Genomic DNA, 14,256 nt, shown 5'->3' on the forward strand with positions numbered 1-14,256 from the left:
ATAATTCCTGTGTACCTTGCCTGCTCTGCTGGTGTTGTTTTGTTTTGGTTTGGTTTGGTTTGGTTTGGGTTTTTGTAGGCCAGAGTCCTACACATTGCTGTGCCAGGAGATGTGTGTTTTATGTGGTAGCTGGCAGTGCCAGATAGCACCTCAAAAACCTTGCAATTGGATCTTCATTTCCCAAGCCAAAAGGAGACCCTCTCTCCATGAATGCCTCTTTCAACTTCACTTCACTTTAGCTAAAACTTGTGAAATGATTTCTGATCTAGCTCCCTACTAGCTCCTCTGGGAAAGCAATGGAGGCTGACCCAGGTCCTTGAGTCCCTGCACCCACTTGGGAGATCTGGATAAAGCCCCTGGCTCCTGGCTTCAGCTGCAGCCAATGGAGAGTGAACCAGAGGATGAAGGATCTTCTGTCTCTCTGTAACTCCGACTTTCAAATAAATAACCTTAAAAAAATAAAGAACTCTAGAATGAAGGCAGGGTCTCCAGGGGAGCCAGGGGAGGGAGTGAGGAAGGCGAGGGAACTCAGTGGGAGGCATGGGGAGGGGTCCCTGGCAAGAGCGGCTGCACCACGGCTGTTCAGAGGCTGCTGAGAAGCAGTGATTTGAGACTGGCTCTGCTGTCTGTTCTGTTCGGGTTACAGCTCTGCCCTAGGATGCTCTCACAGGCCTACAGGAGCATCAGCCAGTTTGTAATTCGGCTTATTCAAAACCAGAAGCAGATCAGCTTATTCTCAGTGTGGAATGAGTTCTCCGGGGCCCTAATCCCCATTGGTTAGTCTGCACACTCGGCGGTCTACCAGCTGTCCCGGTCCCCATAGCCGGGTTTAGTGAAGGTTGTGGCCCTTTTCTAATGACCAGAAGCAGAAATCCAGTAATACATTCAGCACAGCGGAAATTTAATCCCAAATATCATTTTTAGTCATATGAGCAAAGTTAATCTGCTGACAACTCAATTTGACAAACACTGTCTCCCAATTGAGGTCATCTGGTCCCTGCTTTGTCACAAGGCTGCTTCTTGCACGAGCTGCCCCCTGGGTGGTTGGGTCAAGCCTCTCTGAGGGGTTTTATTTATCAGATCTGTGGGACTCTCTCCACCTCCTGATGAGGGAATTGGCACTGTGCCCCTCTGATGCCAAATGGAGCTCTCTCAATGTCCAGGATGTCCTGTAATGTCTCCACGTATAGGAGAGAGTGAATCCCACACAAGGACACACAATGGCATTGCTTATGCTGGGGAGAACCTCTGGGCTTGGCGGCAGAAGTAGTCAGAATTCCCTGCAGGAGCAGAACCACCAGGATGTATCGACCGGGAGAGGGATGGGGGTACCACGAGGGCCTGGCTCCCAGGATGGTGGAAGCAGGAGGAGACAGCAGGCTGCAGAGTTAAGTCTGAAAGCAGGAGGAATTATCTCTTACAAAGAGAAAGACTGGCCTTTGGTTCTGTGGAGCTGTTCAGGGGTAGAGAGAGGCTCACCTACATAAGGAAGGACCATCTGTTTCACCTGAAAGGCCAATGTAGGTGCTCATCTCCCGGGGACACCACTACAGACACACCCAGAACAATGTTTGACCAAATATCTGGGTACCACACAGCCCAGCCAATCCAACACAGAAAAGGAATCATCACATGCACCGCTACCTGCTGCTCCCAACCCAAAAAGGGAGACAAAGATGGTCTCTGAGTCAGGATGGAGAGAACAAAAGAGAGCTGACAACAGGGTGCCACCTTGCACACCTGCTGGCAGGTCCAGGGTGAGGGACCCCCTGTGTGAGCCCTGCCTAAGTCTGCAGCAGCGGGACCCTGATGCAAGCTCACTTTGCAAGATCTGCAAGGCCTGTGGCAGTGAGCGAGTAGGCTGGGCATTCAGACAGCAATCTCCAGCCCTAATCCTGAGACAGGGATTCTCCATATCTGTAGAAGCCATCAAGGTAAGGGCACCGATGTTGTCTGTTTTTAACACCTCTATGGCTTCACTGGTTACTGCTTCTATAAACCACCAATCAGAAGGGATTCACAAAGGAGACAAGGAAGGAACAAGAATTCTGAGAACCCGCTGTGCACCCTGTACGTGGCACCACCTTGCAATGCTCACCTCATTCAACAGAGGAGAAAATATAGAGAAGGTTCCAGTGGCCATCCTGCAATTGATCATAATTAAGACAAGCAAATCGAGTGCCTATGAGAGAGCTGACTCTGGCCTTGATGGTCTCATTCATTTAATCCTCATTCATTTAACTGAAACGAAAATGAAAAGATGAAAGCCATTATCCCTCCTATTCTGTAGATGAAGAAAGTAAGGCACAGGGAATAAACTGCATTTCCTAGGCTCATACAACTACTAATGAGTAGAACTGGAGCTTGAATCCAAAAAGTCCTTCTAGAATTAGCCATTATACTGTGCCGCCTCTCTGCATGAGTTTGGGCTAAACACTGAGAGCCAGGGAGCTGGCCCGTGGACGTGGCTGAGTGGTGGTTTGAGTGGCTCAGTAGCGTGGCTGAAAGCAGGTTGCCTGTGGGATCTCAGTCTCCTGCGTTTCTCCAGTTACGGGCACAGGCAGCTTCTGGAGCAGGGTTTCTGGGAAGTGGTTAGCACTTGAAGCAAGGCAACAGGGAAATGTCTGCCCCAAGAAAGGGACTGTGGGAGCCTTGGCTTGTCAGGAGAACTGCAGGACAGAACTGGGAGGGTAGTAAGCTGCCTCCTCCTGTGCTCCCCCCTCCAGGCTGCCCGTGACATCGGTATAACCTGTGGTGACAGGGACTCTGTCTCCCCTCAATGTGCAGCAGACAATCAGCCCACTGGCCCAGCAGACCCTGATCCAAACCGTTCTCAATCCATCGTTGAGATGTTCTTTTTTCCCAAGGGAATAACTAAGTTTGCCCTTCCACTTCAGAACAATCTTTGAATTTTAATTCTGGATTTAATTCCATGTGAGTTGAGCCAGCAGCCTCTTGGAGACGGATTAGCAGCCCTGACATTCAGCCTCAAATCTCTGAAAAAACAACAGCAAGCACCACAGAAACCAGCACCCAGCAAGTCCCAGTCCAGGGACTTGGGAAGGGCTTTAGGATAAATGACCCCTCTAGGCCAGCTGATCATCTTTCGGGGAATTCTGTGTCCACCCAACACCAGGACTGGACACTGTGGTAAAGCAACAACAAGAAAGAAAGAAGGCAGCAACAATAAGATATGTGGGAGCAGTGACCAGAGCTGCTTGGGGTGGAAGGCATTTCTTCTCATGTTCCTCTTGGGGACTACCAGTATGCCAGAGAAGAAGTGCAAAAACGGGTATGAGGAATTGGGCTGGTGTTAGGCTGGGTACCCCCAGAGACACCAAAGAAACAGGATGGATACACACACACACACACACACACACACACACACACACACACACACACACATATCCCTACATATATATACAACTATCCTCTTCCTGTTGGGAGTGGGAAAAGACAGAGAGATTGATTGATTAATTAATCATAGTGAATTGGCTCATGAGGTTATAAGACTGAGAAGTCTCAATGTTTGTGATCTGTAAGACTTCCCAAGCCTGCTAAAATCTTAGCCACACCTTCAAGTGGGTGGCACAAGAGTTGCCCAGCCATTTCCTAACTGATTGAGAGACTACCACTGGGGAACGTTTTCCCCGCAGGTTCCTGCACAGACAAGGAGGGGTCAGAGAATGCTTAAAATCCCAAGACTCTTTGGAAAATCTGGAGTCTCTCCCTCTCCCCTTTCAAAAGGTACCCCACCTTCCAGCCCTCTCGTGGGAGGTGTTCTCCCCTTCCCTCTTCTTTTCACGTTCGCCTGGTCACTTTACAAATGAAACTTCTCTGTCTGCAACCAGTTCCAGCTTTTTATTTCAATACTAACCTGAGGGGAAAAAAACAGTTTTTCTGGTAACAGTCTGAAGTCCATGAGGGCCCTGGGTATAGTGCCAGTCTGAGTCCAAAGGCTTAGAAACCAAAAGAGCCAACTGCATGAGTTCCAGTCCTAAAGTTGGCAGCCTAGGGATCCAAGAAAAGCTGATGCTTAAGCCGAAGTCCAAAGGCAGGAAAAGACGCTTACCGCAGCTCAAGGCTGTTGGGCAAGAGGCACCACTGCTTGCTTATAAGAAGGTCAGCCTTCTGTTCCATGCAGGCTTTCACCTAGGGAAATGAGACCTTCCTCCAACACAGAGGGCAATCTGTTTTTCCCAGTCTCCTGCTTTAAATGTTAATTTCATCCCAAAAACGCTCTCACAGAGAAGTGCAGAACAATGCTTGAATCCCTCCTGCAGCCAAGTGCATCCATGCATTGTATGAACTATTACAAGGCTCAAGGTGGGGACACTCAGCATGAAGACACACAGGAGTGCTGGTGCAAGAAAAGACCACATTTGGTCCAGACAAAGGTAGGATGCTGATCCTGCATTTCCCCTGCCTGAGGCTCAGGTGCAAAGCCACATGGAACTGAGTGACTATAGAAGCAAGGGGGCACCTTAGGAAGGGCATTGAGGGGACACTAAGATCAGGAGATGTGAGAAGGGTTTACAACCTGGATCATAAAACACTGTATAACATTTTAAAGAATATTTTTTCCCTAAGCAACTAAAACGATGTTGAAGCTGCTTATTAGTGATAAACATGGCAGCACAAACCACTCATAGAATCCTTGTAAGAATTACCAACTCATTTATGGAGTGATTTTGTTCTTTGTTCTGACTGCCATTAGCTAGGAATTCCCTGTGTGAGGCAGGGGCTGGCCACTCTTCCAAAGGCATTGCTGTGACTGGGGACACAAGTGTCTATCACGTGGTCTGGGAGCAGAGAAGCTCTGGCATAGTGGCTGGTTGCCCTGCTACCTACAGGCCACCTGCAAGGTTGGCCCCACTCCCTGCCCTGTCCTACCCACCGAGGTGGGCTGCCCTGGGCAGGATTCCTTGGCAACTGATAATCTTACCTCCACTTATCATGCATGAGAGGATTCAATATTTTCATGAGTCTAAGGCTTTAGCAACATGACCTCACTGGATGACAAACCTGAGTCCAAGGGATCGAAGGAAGGTGTGGCGAGAGAGAGGACTGAAGCTAGAGAGGGACTGCAATCCAGAGCAAAAGCCTCTGTGCCTACAGGGGAGCCCTTGATGGGCTGGGACGAGAAGCTGGAAGTACAGCCTGCTGTGACCATCTTTGCTACACTATTCTTGACCTTCCAATGGTGAGAATTAAGGGCAGAGTGTTGGGCATAGGTACCAAGTTCTACACACTTTGAGGGGCTCAATTTGAGGCTGGTGGTGTAGACTTGAGTCAGCAAGACCTGTAGCCTGAAGAAAGATGGGCCTGGCCAAGCCCAGCCACATCAGCAGGTGCCAGCCAATACTCAAAAACAACAGGAATAAATAGTATTGTGCGAAGCCTGAAATGGGGTGGGTTATTGCACAGCATTAGTTGCTAATCAAGTATTTTATTTATTATTTGAAAGGCAGAGAGATAAAAAGAGAGAGAAAACTTTCTCACACTGTTGCACTCTCCAAATGCCTACAATAGCCTCCTAGCCAACACTGAGGCTGGGAACCTGGAACTTAGCCCAGGTCTTCCATCTGGGTGGCAGGGACCCAATGATCTGAGCCATCACTGGCGCCTCCCAGAGTTTGCATTAGCAGGAAGTTGGAATAGGAAAATGGAGGCAGAACTCAAGTCTAGGCACTCCAAAACTGAATGCGAGTGTCTCAATGTGTATAGCATGACACTTAGCCAAATGCCTTCCATAGTACAGTTTGGAACCTCACAACTCACTGAGGTTAGACTATATTCTCTACCATTTTACTACCACTTTGCATATTTAAAAAAGGAATTTGGAATGTACTGGCCTGTGTTGTCAAATGAATAAGGGGCAGAGTTGAGGTTACATCTAGACTTTCTAGATCTGAAAGTCCAAATAGCAGACATTGGTGCTGTTCCAGCCCAGCCCAGTCATGAGGCACACATGTGGGGATGTGGCTCTGGATATGATATAGACAAATGACCCCTGCAGCCTGGAGCTGCCCAGTGGCCCAGGGCCACCTCAGCATTACATAAACATTGCAGTGAGGACACTTTCACACATGTTAATATTGAGTCTCCATTGCTTAACATTGCAATAGATCATACTGTATTATAATCAGCCAGAATTCAAGAGCAATTTCTAGAGTAAGCCACCAATGTCTGTTGGCAAAGAGAAGAGGAGAAATGAAGGAAAGTGATTGTCCTTGAGAAGGTAAAATTCCCTTAGAGGGAAAGAAGAAGACAATGATTGTTCTTCAACTCAAGGAGCTGGCATGAGGCTGTCTTCCTGGCAGATCAACAAGGAGACTCTCATATTCAATCGAATAGGCAACAGTGAGGGCTTGATTGGGGTGTGTGTTCAATGACAATCTGGAGAAGGAAGACAGATGCATATCCAAATGCCCAGAAGCCACACTACAGAAGACCTGGGCAAGCCTGGTGAACCCTCCAATTACTTGGTCCCCAACTGCAGGCAGGAGTCAGTCTCCAGAGCGATTGTTTCCTTATCTCTTCTCCAGCCTGGGTGGGGCCCTCAGTCAGGTGGAGGAAGGTTCAGAGAACAGGAGAACGACCCCTAACTCCTGCATCCTGGCTCCCCACAGTCAAGACTCCCACTGCCTTTTGGCTTTCCCCCCCACCTGTGAGCAGAGGTGCTGTGATGGCTCTCTCTGCCATGGCAGAGAGATGCTAATGGACTAGATGAGATAGCCCCTTCCTGCCTCCATCAGGTTTTCAGGTGGTAGCTGCCCTGAACACTCAGTGGAAGAGACCAGATGAAAATGAGGGCTACAGTGGTTGGATCATCAAAGCACACTCAAACCACAGCCCTGCTGCCTCCCAGGCCCCGGCTCTGGCTGTGGGAGCCAGTTCTGCCCAGGGCGGGCGTGCCTTTCCCAGCTTCAGTGTCTGGGTCAGGGCTAAGCTATGTGTTTTGGTTCTGGGCAGGCTGACACAAGCAATGACTAAGCTTGGAAGTTGTAAAACTTGGTAATAAACCTGTCAGTGAGGCTGTCAGCTGGGCCAGGATGCAGCCCTGTGGGTGTCTTGTAGCTGAGCTGCCCCAGGCAGTCCCTGCCTGAGAAGATTTGGGGTGCATGCAGCTTCCAAGGTCCTTACTGATGGGCTGGCATCCAGCTAGACCTTGATCCCAGAGCAGGGTTGAGCGCGCATAGGAGAAGAGCTAAGGTCATTGTAGACCACATGACCTTACCCAACTACACTCAAAATCTGGGGGTGAGGGGCCTAGGAATTTGATGAAGAGAATTGTCCCTCTGCGACCTGTTTCCCGTGCATGGAGTTCACACTGAGGTCATGGCTCCATCTCAGCTGAACCTCGTGACTTGGGCAGGAAACTTCTGAGCCTTCCCCTTCTTGTGCTGCAACACAGGCATGGGAACCTCACTGGCCCAGCCTGGCCCCTTGGGCACTTGGCGAAGCTCTAGTGGATCCTGTCTTCAGAGGATTAAGAAGGTACAATGTGCCCCACAGTGACCATGAACAGGAGCAAGTTTTGAGCTCAACCCAACACACCTTTACCAAGAGACAGCTGCTTGGTGCCAGGCATTGTCTGGGCACCAGAGATGCAGAGATGAGTGACAAAGCTCCCACAGTCTCTGTTCTTTGGGCTCGGCACTCTGCAAGACACTGGAGCAGATCAGAGTACATCCCAGCAATTCTAGTAACACAGCTGATAACAGTGGCCCCACTCACTGAGCGCTCACCATGGCCCAGTCTTTGTTTTGTTTTGTTTTTTGATGCAATTTAGTTGGCAGTGGGCTTTCCTCTCCCCCTCTCCCCACTGCCCAGTTTCCTCTCCTCCACTCTGTTCTCCCCTCTAGGTTCATAATATGTGTCCATCATGAATTTTCCCAAGTCCATCATGCTTCCACTGGAGTGTCTCCCAGCCCTAGGCCTTCATTGTTTATGGTCAGTATCAATAACAGTGATAAAGGGGACATTGACCATCTCAGGTGATTATATACACTCAACCTCTTGTGGATGGTTGATTAATGAATTACATCACAAGTTATTGTTACATTAGGTATTGATAAATAAGGAATAACATAGAGTAAGATTCACATATGATATCTAGATTTGACATCATATTATATTATATTAGAGTAAACATATAATATCTGGCCTTTGGGGATTGACTCATTTACCTTAGCATAATGGTCTCTAGTTTGGCCCATTTGGCCACAAAGTAATGCATTTCATTTTTTTTTAATTGCCGAGTGGTATTCCATAGTGTAGATGAACCACAGTCCTCTGTTGATGGGCATTTAGGTTGCTTCCATGTTCTTGTGATTGTTGATAGTGCTGCAAAAAACATTGGGGTGCATGTTGCTTTGTCATATAACAAGTCTTTTGGATATATTCCTAGAAGTGGTATTGCTGGGTCATATGGTAGGTGAACTTTTAATTGCCTAAGTGTTCTCCATACTGACTTCCATAGTGGCTAAACTAGCCTGCATTCCCACCAGCAGTGGAGTAGGATTCCCTTTTCTCCAAAGCCTGGACCATGGCCCAGTCTTGAACTAAGTACTTTGCGTACATTCAATCCACAAATACACAATGTGAGCATGGCCACTCCCATTTTGTAGGTGAGTTAAGTGAAGCTGAGAGGGATGAAGTCTGTTTCCCATGGTGACTCAGCTGGGAAGCAGAAATTTTATGCCTGCAAGGCAGAGACCCTTGCTCCGCTGCCTTCTCCAAAATGCACAAGTTTCACAGAATGCTTTCTTTGCTCATCTTCAGCAGCTTCATTCCTTATTGCATCAGCAGAGCAAAATGATGTGTGTCAGTGCTGTCTCTGTATGGCCCTGGTCAGTTCATATCCCCAGCCATAGGAGAGAACCTCTCTGGGGACATCTTCTCCTACGGCTCTGCAAACTTGGACAAGTCGCATCCCCTCTCTGCTCTTTGGCCCATTTATTGGGCAAACAAATACTTGAGTACGGTGTTTCCTACAGTGCTTCCCCATCCCAAGCACCTGGGATACTCGGTGATCTTCTCTAGACACACATCTCCCACTTGGAAGTAGAGGGGGAGACTTGGTCCATTCCCAACCGGCTGTGATGAGGAGCTTTGCTGAACTCATCTGGGCTTCAACTTCTTCATCTGAGAACTAGGAACACAGCGCATTGCTCTCTCCATCTTTTAGTGAGGATCAGACAAGACCTAGGTCACGGGGCTGGCATTGCGACACAGTACATTAAGCTGCCACTTGGGACACCTGCATCTCCTATCAGCATGCCCATTCAAGTCCCAGCTACAGTATTTCCCATTCAGCTAGTAGAGCCTGAGATTAGCAAATAATGATTGAGACCCAGTCACCCATGTGGGAAACCAGGATAGAGTTCCTGTCTCCTGGCTTTAGACCTGGCCCAGCCCTGGCTGCTGTGGGCATTTGAGAAGTTAATCAGCAGACAGAAGTGTGTGTGTGTGTGTGTGTGCGCGTGCGTGCACCTTTCAAATAAACAAAATGATTGAAGGCCATGACAGTAATTTGGAAGTGCTGGAGCAATGTGGAGGGACCACCACCACCACTGCCTACTGCCAGCCATCAGTGAGTGAGATGCAAGGAGGACTGCAAGCACCCCCTGTGTGGAGCTCTGGTGTGGGGAGGCTCAGCTTTCCTGTCAAACCTCAGCACCCTACTGCCAGCTATTCCCCATTGTATAATCATTGTTTTCATTATTCCAATAGCTGACAGTCATCACATGCTCATTCTGCACTAGGCCTTCAGCCAAACTTTATGTGTTACTCAGCAGTGTGAGCTCAGATGAAACAGAGTCTGGTCATCACAACATTCTCATTTAGTCAAAATAGGTCACAGCAGTTTACGGGAGGTGTTAATACCATGAGTCAGATGATCAGGGTTCAGCTCCAGTGCAAACTGTTATAGCCAGTGCGACCTCGGACATTGTACCTTTCCAGGCCTCAGTTTACCCACTTGGAAGAGGGGCCAGACCTACTTGTGTCCAAGGGGTCTTGTGAGCATTTACTGAGGCTGTGCCTATGCCAGCAGATGGGCTCCATGATGAGGCCTGCCACAGGATGTGGGCCTGCGTGTTGGCAGGCACCAAGCTGAGGGTAGAAGGGGCGAAGGAGGCAAGGTGATAATAGGGCAACTGGGAGAATTCCAGGCTCTTAACTGTCTGATTCAACCATTGAGATGTAGGAGCAGGAAGCAGGGTGGACAGGAGTCTCCATCCCCCTTCCCTAGGAGGCCCTGCAGATGACCCAGAGTCTGAGTCAATCTCTGGTCCACTGACCTATTCTTCTGTCTTCTCTTCCACTCCCCTTCTCATCTTCCAAAATGCCCAGGTCCAACCTCAGCTGTGTCAGATCAGCCAGAAGGGACAACAGTGACCTGGGGAGGAAGCACCCAGGGCCCAGGAAGTACACAGGTGTGAAATACAACCTCATTGGCACTGGTGTGCCCACCACATAGCCTAAGAAACAGCACCAATCATCTGGTTCAAGTTGATCACATTCTCTCTCCCCCTCTCTGGAAGAAGTTGGATTTGGTATCCTCCTGTGTCTCAGCTGGGATTAGTTTGGCTACAAATAACAGAGATGTCAAATAGTTGCTTAATCAAGACAGAATCATATTCATTGGGTAATCAGTGAGGAGGAAGGAAGCAATACAGCACTGGGTGGGAGCCCCAAGACACTGCAGAACATCTACCCTGTGATCCACCGCCACAACATCATGTCCACTTCCAGGACTAAGAGAACTGCCATGCTCCAGCCATTGTATGTTCTTTCAAAACAGAAAGAAGGAGAAAGGAAGGAATGAAGGGCATGTCACTGCACCCTCTGCTTATCTTACATCCTGTTAGTCACACAGCTGCATCCAGTTACGAGGAGCTAGAAAGTGTTATTCTAACTGATCCTGTGTCCCATCAAAATTAGGAGCTATCTTCTAAAGGATGAGAGGGGGAGTAGCATACACCACTGGTCTCAGCCACATCACAATCTTACCCAGAATGCTGTCCTAGGATCTGACATTGTTGATGAGACCACATTTTTTTGAAGACCATTCTATGTATTTAGTATACGTTAACGGAAAGCATGAAAATGCTAACACTCATTGAATCCTCTCTCAAGTGGATTAAGACATGGAACATTACCAAGACTTTCTAAAAGGCCCCCTTGTGCCTAAAGAGAATTTAATTATAAAATGAAACTCCAGGTTAGGAGCTGGTTGACTCCATATAGCCCATGGGAATTTCGTCTGCATCGTTGCTTGGCCATAGAGCGTTAGATTCCTAGCTTCTCTTCAGGGAGGGCCACTCTTGACAAAGGAAGTGACGTCAAAGCTGAACTTCCCTAGGGAAATCCTGACTGACCATTTAGTGACAAGCCGCATTAAATAGAGAGAGAATTTTTAAATTGGTTTATTTTTGTTTATTGAATAAGCAGAATGATGGACAGCTCTCCCATCTGCTGGTCCACTTCCCCAACTGAACGACCATAGCAGTTAGCTCAGGCTGAAGTTAGGAACCAGGAAATCCATCCAGGTCTCCTATGTCAGTGATAGGGACATGTTACTTGAGCCACACCAGCTGTCTCCCAGGAAGCTAAGGGAGGGAGCAGAGCCAGAACTCAACCCAGACCTACGGATATGCAATGAGGGCGTCCCGACTGGTGCCTCAACTACTGCCTTGGATGCAGTGAATATCCATGATGGCTCAGCTGCCGCACCCAGTGAGGGAACAGCTGTGGGAATGTCGTTCCTCCTGCTAATCCCACTGACAGGGAGTGTGTGATGTCACCTGAACCTGAACTTGATTGAACCAGCTTTGCCTTAGCTGCCTCATGTAAAAACTGGGGATGCTATCATTGTGATGGTTAAAGAGGGAAACAACTTCAGCGACCTGTAGCTACAGAACCTGACTTGAAGACGTTACTTCCATCCCTGGGAACACTGAGCTTCCACCAAGTTCCACCCAGACCATCCTCCATACTGGCTCCATTTCTAAGTACACCTCTTGATTCCCAGGCACCATGAAGGCAGACGTCAACCCAGCCTCAACCTCCCAGGGCCTATGGTAGAGTGAGCACTGGAAGGACAGCTGATCAGTGCGACCAAGTGCTTGCTGCTTTCCTCTGAGCCGCAACCCCTTGGCCTCACCCAACCACAGACCGCCCCAAGACTTCTGGAACACTGAGCAGTCTGTATGCCTTGCTTTCGTGCCTTCTTCCTCCCTCACTTTCTTGTTCTTTTCATTCTGTGCCAGCCCATATATATTTAGCTCTTAGAATCTTGCTTCATAAATCACTCCTGCAAGTCAAGTCCCTGGAACCGTTTCCCACTGCAGCCCTACAAGCCGTATCTAAAAGGCATACCTCCTGATCAATGTACCCTGTCTCATGCAGCCTGGCACCCCTGCCTTCATCAGTAAGAGAGACGATACGGAAACTGCAGAAAAGCAGAAGGGGCTGGCACCCGGTGCCAAGAGCTGAGTGTCCTCCTTTTGTTTAGAGATGCTGGCCCAGCAATGAAAAGTCTTCTCAGTCTTTGCTTTGAAGGTGTTGGGGATAAGAGACTTGTCTGGTCGGTAAGAGCTTGGGTTCTAGTGTTTCCGCATCTGGGGAAAAATCCTGGCTGCAACACATACTTGCTATGGAATCTTGGCCAAGAGACTTGTTTTGTGCAGCAACATTTTTGGCTGTAAAATGTGATTGATGCGTGTTTGCCCCACTGGACAGTTAGGCAAGTGAAGTATGCCCATGGTTGTGAAGTTCTCAGATTGATGCTTGGTAAATTCTCAATGGATGTTAACGTACTGTGCTCCTGCAGCCTACTCCAAATCCATTCTTTGCATCACTATTCTTAGAAGAATCCTGGCTCTATGCTGGATGTCACTCTAACCCTGTTTAAAATCTAATGATGCTAGCTTTTCCTGTAGCCAGAAGCCATCACGTGATAGATCTTGTCAAGAAGACATTAGCTGGAGGAGACATGGGAGTGTTCCCAGGAAAGCTTTTGCAAGGGAGCACGTTGAATTTCCACATGCCTGCCTTTCCTCCTTCCTCCCTTGTTCTTGTTTAGAGTCTGATGCCCAGAGCTTCAGCAGCTACTTTCTGACCATGAGCCTGATTTCAGAATGACCGTCATACACTTAGGACAAGGGAACACAAAGTGAAAAGGAGGCTGGGGTCTTTGCCTAGGTGACAATGTGGAAGCTGCCATACCAGCCTTGGACTCTTCCAAATGAATGAATGAATGAATGGATGAATGAATGAATGGTCTCCTAATTGACTCCAACCCTTTTTGGTAAGAGCCTTATTACTAGCAGCCACTCACCTGTGACACAACTGGCAAGGCATTAGGCTCCTTGTAGTGAGGAACAACTGCCTGAGAGTGGGATGAGACCAAGAGGTTTCTGAACCTTGCTCTGCAGGAGCTGAGGGATTGCACAGGGCCCCCCTCTCAGGCTGAAGATGGGGAGTGGGGTGAGTTCACACCACCTCTCCCCATTCCATTTTTCTCCCCACTTTGTGGGGAGAGAGGTGGCTCAGTTAGGCTCTGTTCAAAGATTCCAGGGCAAATGCTGAAAAATTGGAAATGACTGTTCTCATCCAAGCCCCTCATTTCACAGATGGGTGGTCTAAGGTCCTGAAAGTGCCTTGCCCAGTCAAGCTCAGCCAGGCCAAGCCAAGAGGAGAAGAACCCAAGCTTCCTGCCCTTTTACAGGGTCCCTGCCAAGTCCTGGAACTGCCACAAAACGGCCGGTGCGGAGAGTTCCATCGCAGATGAAGTCCCAAGCCTGGGGACCACTTAAGGGGGGAACTGGACAGAGCCCCACTCCCAGTTCAAACTAGGAAGGTCTGGGAGTACCCTTTCAGGCCCCTGGCAACCAATTTGCCCTCTCCTGCCAAGAGAAAGTTGGACCCCACTTCTCTCCTCTCTACAGTTTGTCATGAATTGTTTGTTTTTCAAATTGCGTGCACACACTGGATGTGTGGAGGGGAGGAGTGGGTAGGTGGTGTGAACTCCTCCAAGCATGGGGTTCTTTGTCCCAGTTCTTGTAGTTCTCCTTTGAAAAACACTTGCTTAATGAATTCAAGATCAATAGCTGCTAAGCTGTAGCTGTAAACACCACCTCATTCAAGGTCAATTAGAGAGAAGCCCAGGGTGCCACAGCATGAAGTCTTACTGTGGGTGGAGCATAGGAGGACCTCTATCATGGAGCCTTCATAACTGATTAGGTG

The 14,256-nt window shown here is 48.6% G+C and overlaps 1 long non-coding RNA gene across 1 annotated transcript in view; it reads right to left on the reverse strand.

The window, feature by feature from the left end:
• Window positions 1–6,241: 6,241 nt before the first annotated feature.
• LOC121164119 overlaps window positions 6,242–14,256 on the reverse strand; it is a 63,880-nt gene continuing 55,865 nt past the window's right edge. The window contains exon 5 of the long non-coding RNA XR_005885026.1: window positions 6,242–6,399. This is a non-coding gene — a long non-coding RNA (uncharacterized LOC121164119). The remainder of the gene's footprint in view (window positions 6,400–14,256) is intronic.

Source organism: Ochotona curzoniae, unplaced genomic scaffold (assembly GCF_017591425.1).
Source record: "Ochotona curzoniae isolate NIBS_2020 unplaced genomic scaffold, NIBS_Ocur_1.0 contig_66, whole genome shotgun sequence".
Classification (NCBI taxonomy): domain Eukaryota; kingdom Metazoa; phylum Chordata; class Mammalia; order Lagomorpha; family Ochotonidae; genus Ochotona; species Ochotona curzoniae.